Source organism: Limulus polyphemus, unplaced genomic scaffold (genome assembly GCF_000517525.1).
Source record: "Limulus polyphemus unplaced genomic scaffold, Limulus_polyphemus-2.1.2 Scaffold0, whole genome shotgun sequence".
Lineage (NCBI taxonomy): Eukaryota > Metazoa > Arthropoda > Merostomata > Xiphosura > Limulidae > Limulus > Limulus polyphemus.
The window spans coordinates 1,607,216-1,620,058 of record NW_013665610.1 but is presented as its reverse complement, the minus strand read 5'-3'; the positions used below and the strand labels follow the sequence as shown (position 1 = coordinate 1,620,058).

The 12,843-nt window shown below is 32.6% G+C and overlaps 1 protein-coding gene across 1 annotated transcript in view; it reads left to right on the top strand.

Moving 5' to 3' along the window:
• LOC111087465 (pro-neuregulin-2, membrane-bound isoform-like) overlaps nucleotides 1–2,375 on the top strand; it is an 87,954-nt gene extending 85,579 nt beyond the window's left edge. Inside the window, exon 8 of the mRNA XM_022394401.1 lies at nucleotides 1,228–2,375. The gene's annotated coding sequence lies outside the window, so the exon portion shown is untranslated. The remainder of the gene's footprint in view (nucleotides 1–1,227) is intronic.
• Nucleotides 2,376–12,843: the final 10,468 nt, after the last annotated feature.

The window sequence follows — 12,843 nt, the reverse complement described above, 5'->3', positions numbered from 1 at the left end:
CTAAACACAAAAGAGCTCAAAATATCAAAATAAGAAAATACTGTAAATAAATGTCTGTGTCTATGAACACAGTTTCCCAGGTCACTAATGGACAACAAAGGACGTGAAAAGAGCGCGAGATAATGGTTTGTATTAAAAGTAAAATTCGTTTCAAAATTGTAATTTATTTTGCCGCCATAGGCTATTGTTGACCTTACCTATTCGCTAAACGGGGCTTGATTCCATTAATTAATTAATATTTTCAAGCGTCTTTTTATGAACATCAGAAACATTCAAATTCTGTCCAAAAAACAATTTTTTTGTTTGTTTACAAACATTCAAAGAAAAGGACTTGCTTGTCTCTCGCTATGCACATATAAACACTCAAGGAATGAGTCTTGGTTTTCTCTCTTTATACACATATAAACTCTCAAGGAATAAGTCTTTGCATAGAGAGAGAAAACCTTCCTTGAGTGTTTATATATGGTTTCTCCCTCTCTATGTACATATAAACACTCAAGGAATAAGTCTTGGTTTTCTCTCTCTATGCATATATAAACACTCAAGAAATGAGTCTTGGTTTCCACCTATAAACGCTCAAAAGGTAGGACTTTATTATCTCTCTCTATAAACACTAAATGAACATGACTAATTTCGCTATAAACACTCAAAAACAGACAAGGAATAATTTTGGTTTTCGCCTATAAACGTTTAAAAAAGTAGGACTTTATTCTCTCAATATATAAACACTCAATGAACATGACTGTTTGTTTTGTTGTTGTTTTGCTATAAGCACTCATAAAGCACTTGATTTTCTTCCTATAATACATGAAGGGCCAAAAATACTTTATTTTCTAAAGAAAAAAAAAGCCAACTCCTCTTCTTTAGAAATAATTGACGGATATTAATTTCTTTTCAAAATATCCATTGAACAGCTGACATAGAGCATTTTATGTGAAATTGTGGTTTTCACATGTAGCTTTTTCACAATTTACGTCTATACCTGCCTACCTATCTAAGTCATTATATTATCATATGAAGCCATATCATTCTTGTGCTTTCTTGAAACAAATATAATCAATTGGGTATTCGGAGAAAAAACAGTTCTAACTTTTGTACGAAAATCTCATCATATACACTTTTTGCTTTAATTTTAAATAAGTATACATTGTCCTCTTATAACGAAAATGTTGCAGGCATATAACTCTATTAACTATGTTTTTTTTTGTGTCTGTGTTTTACGTTTAGGTCATCATCAAACTTCCAGCTTTGAAGTAACGAGGAATACAACAAGAATAGCTAGACTTGACATGCAACAAATTCAACGATATACCAGGAACAATTTAAAACCAATTTCTTCAATCAAAAGTTAAATAAGTTGCATTTTAACATAAACCAATATCACTGTGACCGAGTTAAAAAAATCAACCTATGAAATATTAGGTAACATTTTTGAAGATGTTTAAGTATTGCTAGTTTCCAGAGAATATGAATCAGGAAAGCTGCTGCTATCTTTACTAAGTCGTTGCCTCTGTCTGCAGTTTGTGTAAAGCGGATATATTCTAATGCTAAACTAAGGTTGTAAGATGTTCAATGACAATATCACCACACTCTTTATGACGACAGTCGTTATTCAAACAAAGGCTGCTATATCAACCTGGCTTGAACTTGTGTGTAAGAAGCTGCGCTAATACTCCTCTCCAATTAGGTTAAGTGACGAATTGAAGAAGTATCCCATTATAATGCTGCGATGAATAAGAATAACGGTAGCATTTCTAAAACTTATCTAACGTCCTTTGTAAATAAGTCACTCATGGTGAATCTCTTTAAGATATTAAAGGGATCAGAGAGTTTCATTAGGAAGGATTCATATGATCCGTCACAGGCACGTTCAGCTTGTTTGTGTACAGCAGATCCGGGACAATAAATGGTTCTCATCATGTGGTTCTCATCGAAACTCGTAGTGGTTGAATAATATTCAAAACAACCTGTTTAAATTAGATTAATATTAAATTAATCACACTCAGATGGTAGATATCACTACTAGTTAATTAAAGTACTTTAAATCATAGCTAGTTTTCAAATGATGTGCTCTGAAAAGGATTACTAGTCTTGTGTTCTCCCAAAAAGAATATCACTAACTGAACTATAACTGTTATTTGTTGGTAATAGGTATTAGTGACTTAGATTAAAGTCGTTCACACTTGCTATAATTACAACAAGCAGTTAGGGCTGAAAGAAGAAAACTGCTTAAACTAGTTAGATCTATATGAATTGTTTAAAAGTTCAAAAATGAGTTAATACTATTAGTGAAATTCAAGTAATTTGTAACTCATATATATATATGTGTATAAACTATATTTTTCCCAAAAGATCAAAGTAAGTGATAAAAGTGATGTCAGTGTAAGAGTGATAAAATGCTCTAATGTACTATATCATTTGCTTAATGGTTCCTAATTTGGTGTGTGCTGTATAAAGTAAAAAAATATATATATTATTGTTAAACTTGTAAAAATTATGTTAGTGTTACACAACCTCAGCATACACTGATCTATATATAGAGGTTATTACATTGCCATTGTACTTTAAACCTGTTAGTAACCTCCTGGTTATCAAGAGATATCAAAATTGTTTCATATTAGAAACAGCGCGTGTTTAGATTAAACCAACATGTTGAAATATTTCGTTGTGGCGGATTTTAAATAATCTGAAAATATAGTGTGTTTATTAAAGAAACTGTTTCAGAACATTTTTGTAGTTGTAGCAAAAACACATCGAAAAGGTTTCACTAATGCTAACCGATCTAGAATATTCTGTTATTACTTAATAAATCTGGGTTCCAGAATGTAGAAGCTTCTAGCTTGAAATGTTTTAATCCCATCAGTGGATTTAGGATCCATATATATATAAAACTTAAATATCCATGCAAAGTTACCACTTAAAGCTATAATGTTTTTGTAAGTCCCGAATTTTGCTTTTATGACAAAATGTATATCATACAGAGATAAGAAATTAACTTTTTGTATAAATCGTATACATTTAAAAAATAATATTAATTACTTTCAGTAAATTAAGGTGGCTTACAATGCTTTTTGGGCAAGAAGAAGTTTCTCTAGATAAGGTTTTGTTTGAATACACTATACAGTTTTGGTATCTCTAAAACCTACCAATAAAATAGAAATATTTGAGTTCAAACTATGTATCTTCTATATATATAGTGTGTGGTGCTGAGGTTCGTGTCTTACACATTTTCGTTTTTTGTCATTTTATCGTGCCCTACAAAGTATGATCAATAACACACGATATTAGAAAAAAAAGCAACAACAACAACAAAAAATAACGTGGGGGCCATCTTAGCATTTCTTTATTTCCTTTCACTTTTTGTAATTTAATACTCTCAAATCTTTTTACATAAAAATCGACATATAGTTTTAGCAGAAAAGAACATTAAGCCGTATTAGTGCAAATGAAAAGTAGGTATGTTCTGTGTAAATAGTGGCAATAATGAATTGTATCTAAACATTAAAAGAGCTGTAAATTTTGCACTGTAAGCGGCAGCTGTAAATTGTACGTTTTAAATGGAAACAGCTGAAGTAAATTTGACTCAAAAGCCGTATGGTCTTCAGTTGATCTAATATATATAATTATGTTCTATTTAAGTTATTAATGTTCACGAGGTTGATGCTCTTGGTGTTTTCTGCACTTTGTTTTTTACTATTTCCCCATTGTTTTTATACCTTCAATATATTTAGGATTATGAAAATTAATCAACAAATTGTATTTAGAAGTATGACTGGCCACAAAGTTTCTAAATTAATATTCGTCTTATTTGGTTATGTTTCTATGTAATTGGTTTTAACAGATCAATTGTTTATAAAACTACCGAATAAATGTCTCTAAAACAGCCTTTGATTGTCTGAAAATATGTTTTGGGGTTAAAAAAAGTTTACAAAAATCTATTTTCAACATAATAAGGAATACAATAGAATCATATACGAACATAACATTTCATTATTTGGACTGATTTTCTCAAATAAACTTTCCCTTTTTGTTTCAGTTTTTTACTCGGTAAATTTAATAAAGTTACCCATTAAAATCCCATAGATTAAAAAATCTTAAACTAAGTGTAACAAGCATTACCTAAAACACTGTTTACAACTAAACATGGTAAAAACACAGTTGGAGACTTAGCTACAGCAAATAATAAAATGCTATTTCTTGAATATACGAAGTTATAGCACCGCATCCTATAGATGTGCTAATTATGCCAGAGTTCAGCACCGCATCCTATAGATGTGCTAATTAAGCCGGAGTTCAGCACCGCATCCTATAGATGTGCTAATTAAGCCGGAGTTCAACACCGCATCCTATAGATGTGCTAATTAAGCCGGAGTTCAGCACCGCATCCTATAGATGTGCCATTTCAAACTTGATAATATTCTTCAATAATATCCGTGGCTTTAAACAATTTTGTGTTTAATTTCCTATAGAGAATTTAAAAAAATAGATTCGACAAACACTTTCTACTAAAACGTCATATATCGAAAATGGTTTGAATAAATTAACTTACAGAAACAAATAACAAGAGTAAACTCTACAAATATGAATAATTTTATTTTGGAATGAACAAGAATAATGCATGCTAGTGAACCATAATTCATTTTAAAAGTTCGTATTCTATGTGTAAATTATTCTCCGGACAAAAAAAAACAAACAAAAAAAAACATTTAACTTATTTTTAGGACTTGCTTAGACCTGAGATAAAAAAAAAGCTCAAACTATATTTTTACCTTTATTTTCCTGATTGGACTAATAATTATTTCGTTTGAACGAATAGAATAAAGACACGAATTCTTTACCACTTAGAAGAAAACATGAATCCTTAGAAGTCTTATGACCACGCTAAATTCAGGTAACTCTGTGACAGGTTGGTTAAGTATACTAGTCAATTTTCACCATATATACTGTTATTATGATTTTTTTCAACAACAGAAAGAAACGCGAAGTTCGATAACACTACGTTGCGTCGGCGAGGTCACGTGACTAGTATCACGCCACCCGTTTTCTAGAAATATCCTGTTCCTTCGTGAATGCCCTAGCATTTACTAGATTGGGGGTAGCTGGTATATATAAGATGGTCACAACGTGACGGGACAGTGTGTAGTAGTGAGTAACTGAACTGAGTATTGTCGAGCACGAGCACGTGAGTATTATAGCGTTTGTTGCAGAGCGACTGTTGAAGTTGAGTGTATCGTAAAGTTGTATTCGGAAAGAATAAACCAGTTTTATTTAAGAAAGGACTTGTGTCGCTAAAGTTTCGTCGGAACGAATTTACGGAAAATCAATTAACGAACGGAGACGTAACAACTACATTAATGAAACATGTAAAGGCTCAATAGTTTAAATCTTAGTAAGACTCAAAAAAGAAATTAAAACGTAAAAACTTAAAATTGTTTTAGATCAAATAAATTAATGGAAATTATTTAAAAATCACTTAAACTGTTTAAGCTGAGAAGAAGACTAATGTCACGTTACCAACTACGTACTTGGATTTTAAACTTGACATTTTCGTTACAACAGGCCATGAAAAAGTAGTAGAAATCTTAAACATACTCGAACTTTCACAACACAAACAGCCTGAAATAAAAGAAAAACTCCAATTTTACTTAATACGTTTGATAAAGCAGATAATACTGAGGTGCATTGATGTGCAAAAATTTACAAGGTATGCAAACAGAATTGTGTTTAGAAATCATTCCTCTAGATGTCTCTGAAGACATTAGAGGATATTAAAAACGTATCCTCCGTTTCATAATAAAGCCTCAGTTTTTGTTTTGTCACGGTACAAAGTCAAACGGATGATATTGAGGTGCAAAGATAATTAAGAATTATAAGGTATGCATAACTTAGAAATTAGGGGTGGGTGATTAGGAAATGATGAGATGGGGTGAGATAGAAATAAAAGTGGAAAGTCAATTTACCGGACGATGGAACTCTGAAATAACATATATTTAAGATCAGTGGATCAATACTTCCCGCGATGGATCAGCGGTAACTTTACAGATTTACAGTGCTAAGATCCGGGACCCAAGTCCCCGCGGTGGGCAGAGTGTAGATAGTCTGTTGTCTAATTTTCTGCTTTTACTCTTTTACTCTTAAACAGTAGAACATAATGTGAATTTAATATGTTAGAAAATCACATAGCGGATCAGTACACTAATTGATATGACATGGAAGTCCATCTTATACAGTTATTACCGAAAGATTTTTGACACCTGCCATACGAGCCAGTCCAGTATCTTTTAGTACGGAACCTAGGATGATTAACAGGGGGATCGTTCCTGAAACTGGTGATTTAGGGTTATTTGATAGCTCTCGATGAATGAATTTTGGACAGCTTCTAAAATGAAAAATAAAACAAAATCTCTATAAATAATACTCTTGCGTTTGTCTGTCCGGAACGTTTCTCGCAAATTTCTCGATCAAATACTACAAATCCCATATCGTTAGAAAGGCCTTTGTTTGAGGAGTCCGGATTTCATATTGCCTTTTCCATTCAGAATCACCTTATCTGATTTTTGCTTAGTCAAACGTTTTAATGCAACAAGTATGCTACACCATGATACAATGTAGCTATCATCACGTGACGATTGCCTTCGACTACCTTCGATTTCAACTTTAGCTTTTGTATTTGCAATGTATTTCACACAAACAACACTTAAACCGCGTACAATTTCTAAGTTCCTTTAAAAAAAATTAACATTACACTATATACAGTTTCTATGGACTTTCTCGACTTATTTAGGTCTAAAATACGCACGCGCACCATATTCTTATCACTTTGTGAACATGCATACAGACATTTCTGCATATTCAGCTAAGTTTGCCTTCATTACAGATTTACATTTATTTTACTTTGCAATAATTTAGCTTCGATTCGTTTCATAGACTGCTATAAATACCTTTTAGCTAATTTTTTCTTTACTGCGTATTTTATTCTTCGTTTGTTGTGAGTTTCAACTGATAAAACCGTGTCACTAAACGCTCATACTGTTTCATACTCTGTACACTATTATAAATACCGTTACTATACTTTATTGCTTACTTTACGTGCAGTTTTATTAAATAATGCTACGTCTGACCGCGTAAAATTGTTTTGAATGTATCAGGATTTATCGATCTAGCACATAATACCTGCAAGAAAACTTTTCTTAAATGGCGTGCGTGAAAATGTTAGAATCAGAACAATTCAAGCGAAGGGCATGAAGACTACCGCAAACATTTTACAGATCGAGGCTAGTATCAATGAAGGTATTACATAATGCAATATATACGGATTATACTATAGTGGTACCGTACTGGGCATTATACCATTCTTCTTATGTTTACTCTTCATTGCAGAAGTGGCATTTTTAATTCGAGAATCGCTAGGGAAATCATCTTGTAATGCATCATGGATATGCTTTAACTTCAACACTGCATCTTTGGGCTTTACTGTGCCGTTAGTTTCACGTAATACTGAAACTAATAATTTCTTATACATGATTCCAATCTCCCCTTTTAAAGATAACGATACTATTTTGCCCGTCGTTCTATTTTTCACTGTCAATGCAGTAATTAATTGACGATTCTCCGATTCAGCTGGTATGTCAAATTGATTGGGATATATTCAAATAAGTTCTTCCCTCATCTGACCTGTAATCAAGGATTAGCTTAATCGCTACACTTAAACTAGTACATTCACAACCACAACTAGAACATTTCAAGCATGTTTCTTTGCTACATTGTTTTACTTTACACTTACAAGAAGTTAACTTCTCCGTATTGGCTTTCATGGTCTCGGGTTAGGTCACGGGTCCAGACACGAGCTTGATCCAATGACCAAGACTTCAGAAGTTGTGCCAAACGTCTTTTGGTCCAATCAAAACAACTCAAAACTTTACGAAATGACTCTGCTTTTTATCCACATCAAGATGTCAGACTGGCTTGTGTGTCAGGCTTTAAGGTTACTTAGGAATTCTAAAAGTACGTTTCTATTAAATTATTGCATCTCTATTATGTTTAAATATTAAATAATTTGTTCAATAATCTAATATTGATCTTTCTGGCCACACTAACTGTGTATATATTCAATTTATCTTACTTATATATTATAAAGCACAAAAATTTGTGTGTCTGTCTGTCCGTTATCTAACTACTCCTAGAGCGCTGGTCCAATCTGAACCAAACTTTGTGGGATGATAAATTGGAATAAGGGGCATGTTAGTGGGATTCACAACCCCTCTACCCCATTACTGCTGTTATTACGCATTTATTATCTTAACGTTAACTACATTCATAGATGACGCAAAGTCCTTACAGCAAAAAATATTATTAGATTTTCTATAAAACAACATACACACAGTGTGGGGGAGGATACATGAACGTCTTATGTATAGAAAGAAATGCAAGAAAAAATAACCTCCACTGTTACAATGATACTTAAGCCCAGTTGAAATTTATACTACAACAGCCATCATAATGCTGATATGGAGAGCGTTTCTTGAGTTGTCCTACTTTAACCAGTGACTTTAAATATTCGGCCCTTAAGACACTTTTGCGACCAGTGACCGTCAATTAATTAATAACGGGAAACATTGTGGAAGGACATTAAGAGGTTGATGTTGAAAGCGGGTAACAGAAAGCACCCCTACCGCCACTACTTTGGCCGCTACTTCTTCATACAAAGTCACCCTGACTACCATGTTTTGAGTATATGCATAGTGAGTTCTTAAAGCCTATACAATACTTTGACTGAAATAATAATGAATACTGCAATAATATGTTATGCTATATATAAATTCTGTGGAAGTTAGGGTTTTTGTGTTATTATAGCATCCACCCCCATATTTTGTTTTTAAGTTCATAACCCGGACAAAGCACGAGTACCTCATCTTGTTATTACTAAAAATTACTCATTCTTCCTATAAAATTTCTAGTTTATAGAAATGTCCAAGCTAGATTAATAACAATAAAATTAAAACATGAAATACAATATTGGACTTGGTGATTAATCTCGTGAAGTATTATACTAGATTTGTTAATCAGCACAAATACACCTAATATAATGATAACCAGAATTCTGTAACGGTGTTTCTAGCTAATGTAGTGCCATCTATGGAGAACGTAGTCAAACAATATTTGTGGAGCACGTTAGAAACTACAAATAAATTCTAAAACCAAATTAAAAGGTTAATGAATATATTATGCATTACATATGTAGTACTAAGCTAGTATATAAGTATGATTTATGAGTATCTTAAAATTGTAAATGTTATCAACTTCAAAGCCATTATTGAGATGTTATTTTATATAAGGTGCAGAAATATTTTCTCATTCAGTTATAAAATATTGTCCTAGGCACAACTAATAAACTTGTAATTTCATATGGAAGTAGATGAACAGCGTAAGACGGCACATATTGCATTATCATCGCCTCTGTTGATCTAGGACAACAAAGTATAACGTTCGATGACGAGGAACCCACTTTGAGACTAATAATGGTTGAAGACGGCTTGAATGGGTAATAAAGAAAAACTTTAATACAAGTTTAACATAACAGCAAATGTACAACGTTTCGACTTGGCTGACTACTCCTCACTTGTCCATCTTCCTTAGGATGGAGAAAAGTCTACTTCCCAAAATGTTTGATCTTGGCTGTTATTTGAAGTGATGGTACAACTACAGCTTTTTCTAGTTTCTGTTTATTTAAGACTTACCACATCACAACTTTAGAACTTTAAAGCTGGCGAAGCATGATTATAATTAATTTACTTGTGATTAGACATAAGTATTAAGCCTACTATAGTTTTAAACACTGCATTCTATATCTAGTCCCTTAATGATTTTCAAAAATTAGAAGAGTGTATAATGATAATATTCTAATCACAGATGTTTAATTTCAAACTAAAACCTTTTATTTCATGTTAAAGTAAAACTTAAAAAAAATTATATTTATTTTAACTAAAAGTTAAAACCCAGCTATCCTGAATACCCATTGTTCGTCATATCTTCCTTAATTAACCCACTAGTTTACTCACAAATAGTTGAACAGATGTTTGACCATCTTCGGCCATAAACTACGATGTGTTTGCTTAACATCACGAATTTGTAAAAACTCACTACTGTTATTGATTTTTTTATTGAATGTTTTTTCGATATGTGCATGACATTCGAGACATTTAAAAAGTTCTTTTTAAACCTTGTCTTTGTTTGTTTGTTTGGAATAAAGCACAAAGTTACACAATAGGCTTTCTGTGCTCTGCCACCCATGGGTATCGAAACCCAGTTTCTAGCTTTATCCCAAATAGTTTAGTAAATAGTTAATGATTACAGTAAACTAAATAAGTTCTAAGCGTTCTTTAACTGGATGTTTTTCTTAAAGGTTAATACATTATTCTGGCGAGTTAAGTTTCATTATTGCTTACAAATAAGAATGATGAGTTAAAACTTTTTTAGCCTGTTTCTATCACAAAATTCTTGTACTGAGTGCTACTCTAGTCATCAGCAAACATGTTCTTTATGTTTTGAAGCTGAAATCTATTCGGCGATAAACAATAACATTCACCCAAGTTTTTATGGGTTTTTTAAGTTACTTATCTTTTGAGTAAAATAATATTGTCAATAATAACACCACAGAAATCCATTATAACACTTAACCTGGGATTTTATTCCTAAGCATATTACAATTGTTTTCAAAATAAAGCTGTTTTCATTCAAACTAGACATTAGGTTTATGTGTAAGAATGCATAAATAAACTGAATTAAAAAACGTTTTGTACGTACTGACGGTTCAACAAAAGTATTTATCGATGAAAATATTACTATTCATTGGATTATGTTGTCAAAATTATACATTCATTATAATACACAGTATGAGAGTCCATTTTCACTAAATACTCACGAATCGGGGATGGCTTAGCAGTTAACAAGCTCGGACAGTGAGTCCGAGGTTTATGGTTCTTTTCCAGTTGCCGCAAAAACACGCTCCGCACTTATAAGATTGACGCATTATTCAATAAAACAAAAGTAACCCAAGAGTTGGCGGTTGGTGCTGTTGATTGGCTACTTTCCCTCTAGGTTATTAACTCAGAATTATGGATTGTTACATGCAGATAGCCCTGGTGTAGCTTTGGACGAAAATCAGAAGCAAACAAGTCTAATGAAACCTAAAATATGGTGACCAGAAATGAACACCAGTAATACGGCATAACAGCAACGATAAAATATTGCTTAGACTTGTATTGATTTGCAGATGGGCAATACAAAACATACTTTGAAATATGAAGCTGTTTCTTGCTTCACGTTTGCATAGTTACGAAGCATAAAAACCTCTTGCTGCATATTACCAGGTTATCTTAGGGTAAAAAAAATATACGCAGAGGTTACATTGAGCCTTTTATAAATAAGAAATAGTGATTTTTGAAAGAAAAAGTGGAACAAACAGCAGAAAGACATCATGATCTGTTAGTGATGCACTAAGGAAATGAAAGTGATAATATTATTATTACGTTGAAGAACTATAAAATATCGCTTGCTAAGTACATAATACAGGCATATAACTACACTGTATTTTTTCAACCATTTTAATCTATATATATAAAACACAAAAATCTGTGTTTGTCTGTTTGCCCCTTATCTAACTACTCTTAGGTCGCTGTGCCAATCTCAACCAAACGTTGTGGGATGATAGTTTGGAGCAAGATCGTGTTAATAGAGGTTCAAAACCCCTTCAACCCCAATTAATGATCTCCTTGAACATTTATTATAGATACATAGCGCCACGTTCTTACACCAAAGAAAAAATAACTAAATTTTCCATCTCCCGGTGGGACAGCGGTAAGTATTCGGATTTACAACGCTAAAATCAAGAGAAGGGTTCGATCTCCTCGGTGGACACAGCAGATAGTTCGATGTGGTTTTGCTATAAGAAAACACAACATTCTATAACACAATATACACACATTGTGGGGGAGGACATACAAACATCTTATATATCTGAAAGAGTGTGCTAGCACTCTGTATGGAGGAATGCAATGAAAAAAATGACCACTATTGCAATAATACATAACCTCAAATGAAGTTGATACAATAACAACTACCATAACACTGATATGAAGAGCCGTTTCTTGAGTTCTACCCACTTCCTACTTTGACCTGTGACCTTACAACTTCATCCCATAAGACACCACTGCAGCCAATGACCGTCAATTAATTAATAACGTGAAACAGTGTGGAAGGACATTAAGAGATGGGTGTTTAAAGTGGGTAACAGAAAGCACCCCTACCTCCACTTCTTTGGCTGCTACCTCTTCGTACAAAGTCACCCTGACCATCACACAGTGTATACCATGCTTTAAGAATATACATATTGAGTTCTTAAAGTTCATAGAGAACTTTAAGTGAGGTAATAGTAAATACTGTAATAATATGTTATAGATAAATTATGTGAAAGTTAGGATTTTTGTGTTATTTACCATGACCTCTATCCACACATTTTTTTAAATTCATAACCCGGACAAAGACGGATACCTGATTTTGTGCAGAAATAAAAGCAAATACACAATTTCAAGTACTATGACAGATATAAATTTAAAAAAATGAATTATTTCGTAAGATAATTTATATTATATCTTGAATATCATTTTTGATAATTTAGGGTATTTTTTAATTTGAATGTGTTTTTAATTTTGTACTTTAAGTTTACATTTCCTTTTGTTATATTAATTTTATCACTCAGTTTCAAGTATGTGCTGCACTCTCGTGAGTAATACTTTCTGAATTATTTAGCGCCATCTAGTGATCTTGTTTAAAAGTGGCGTATCG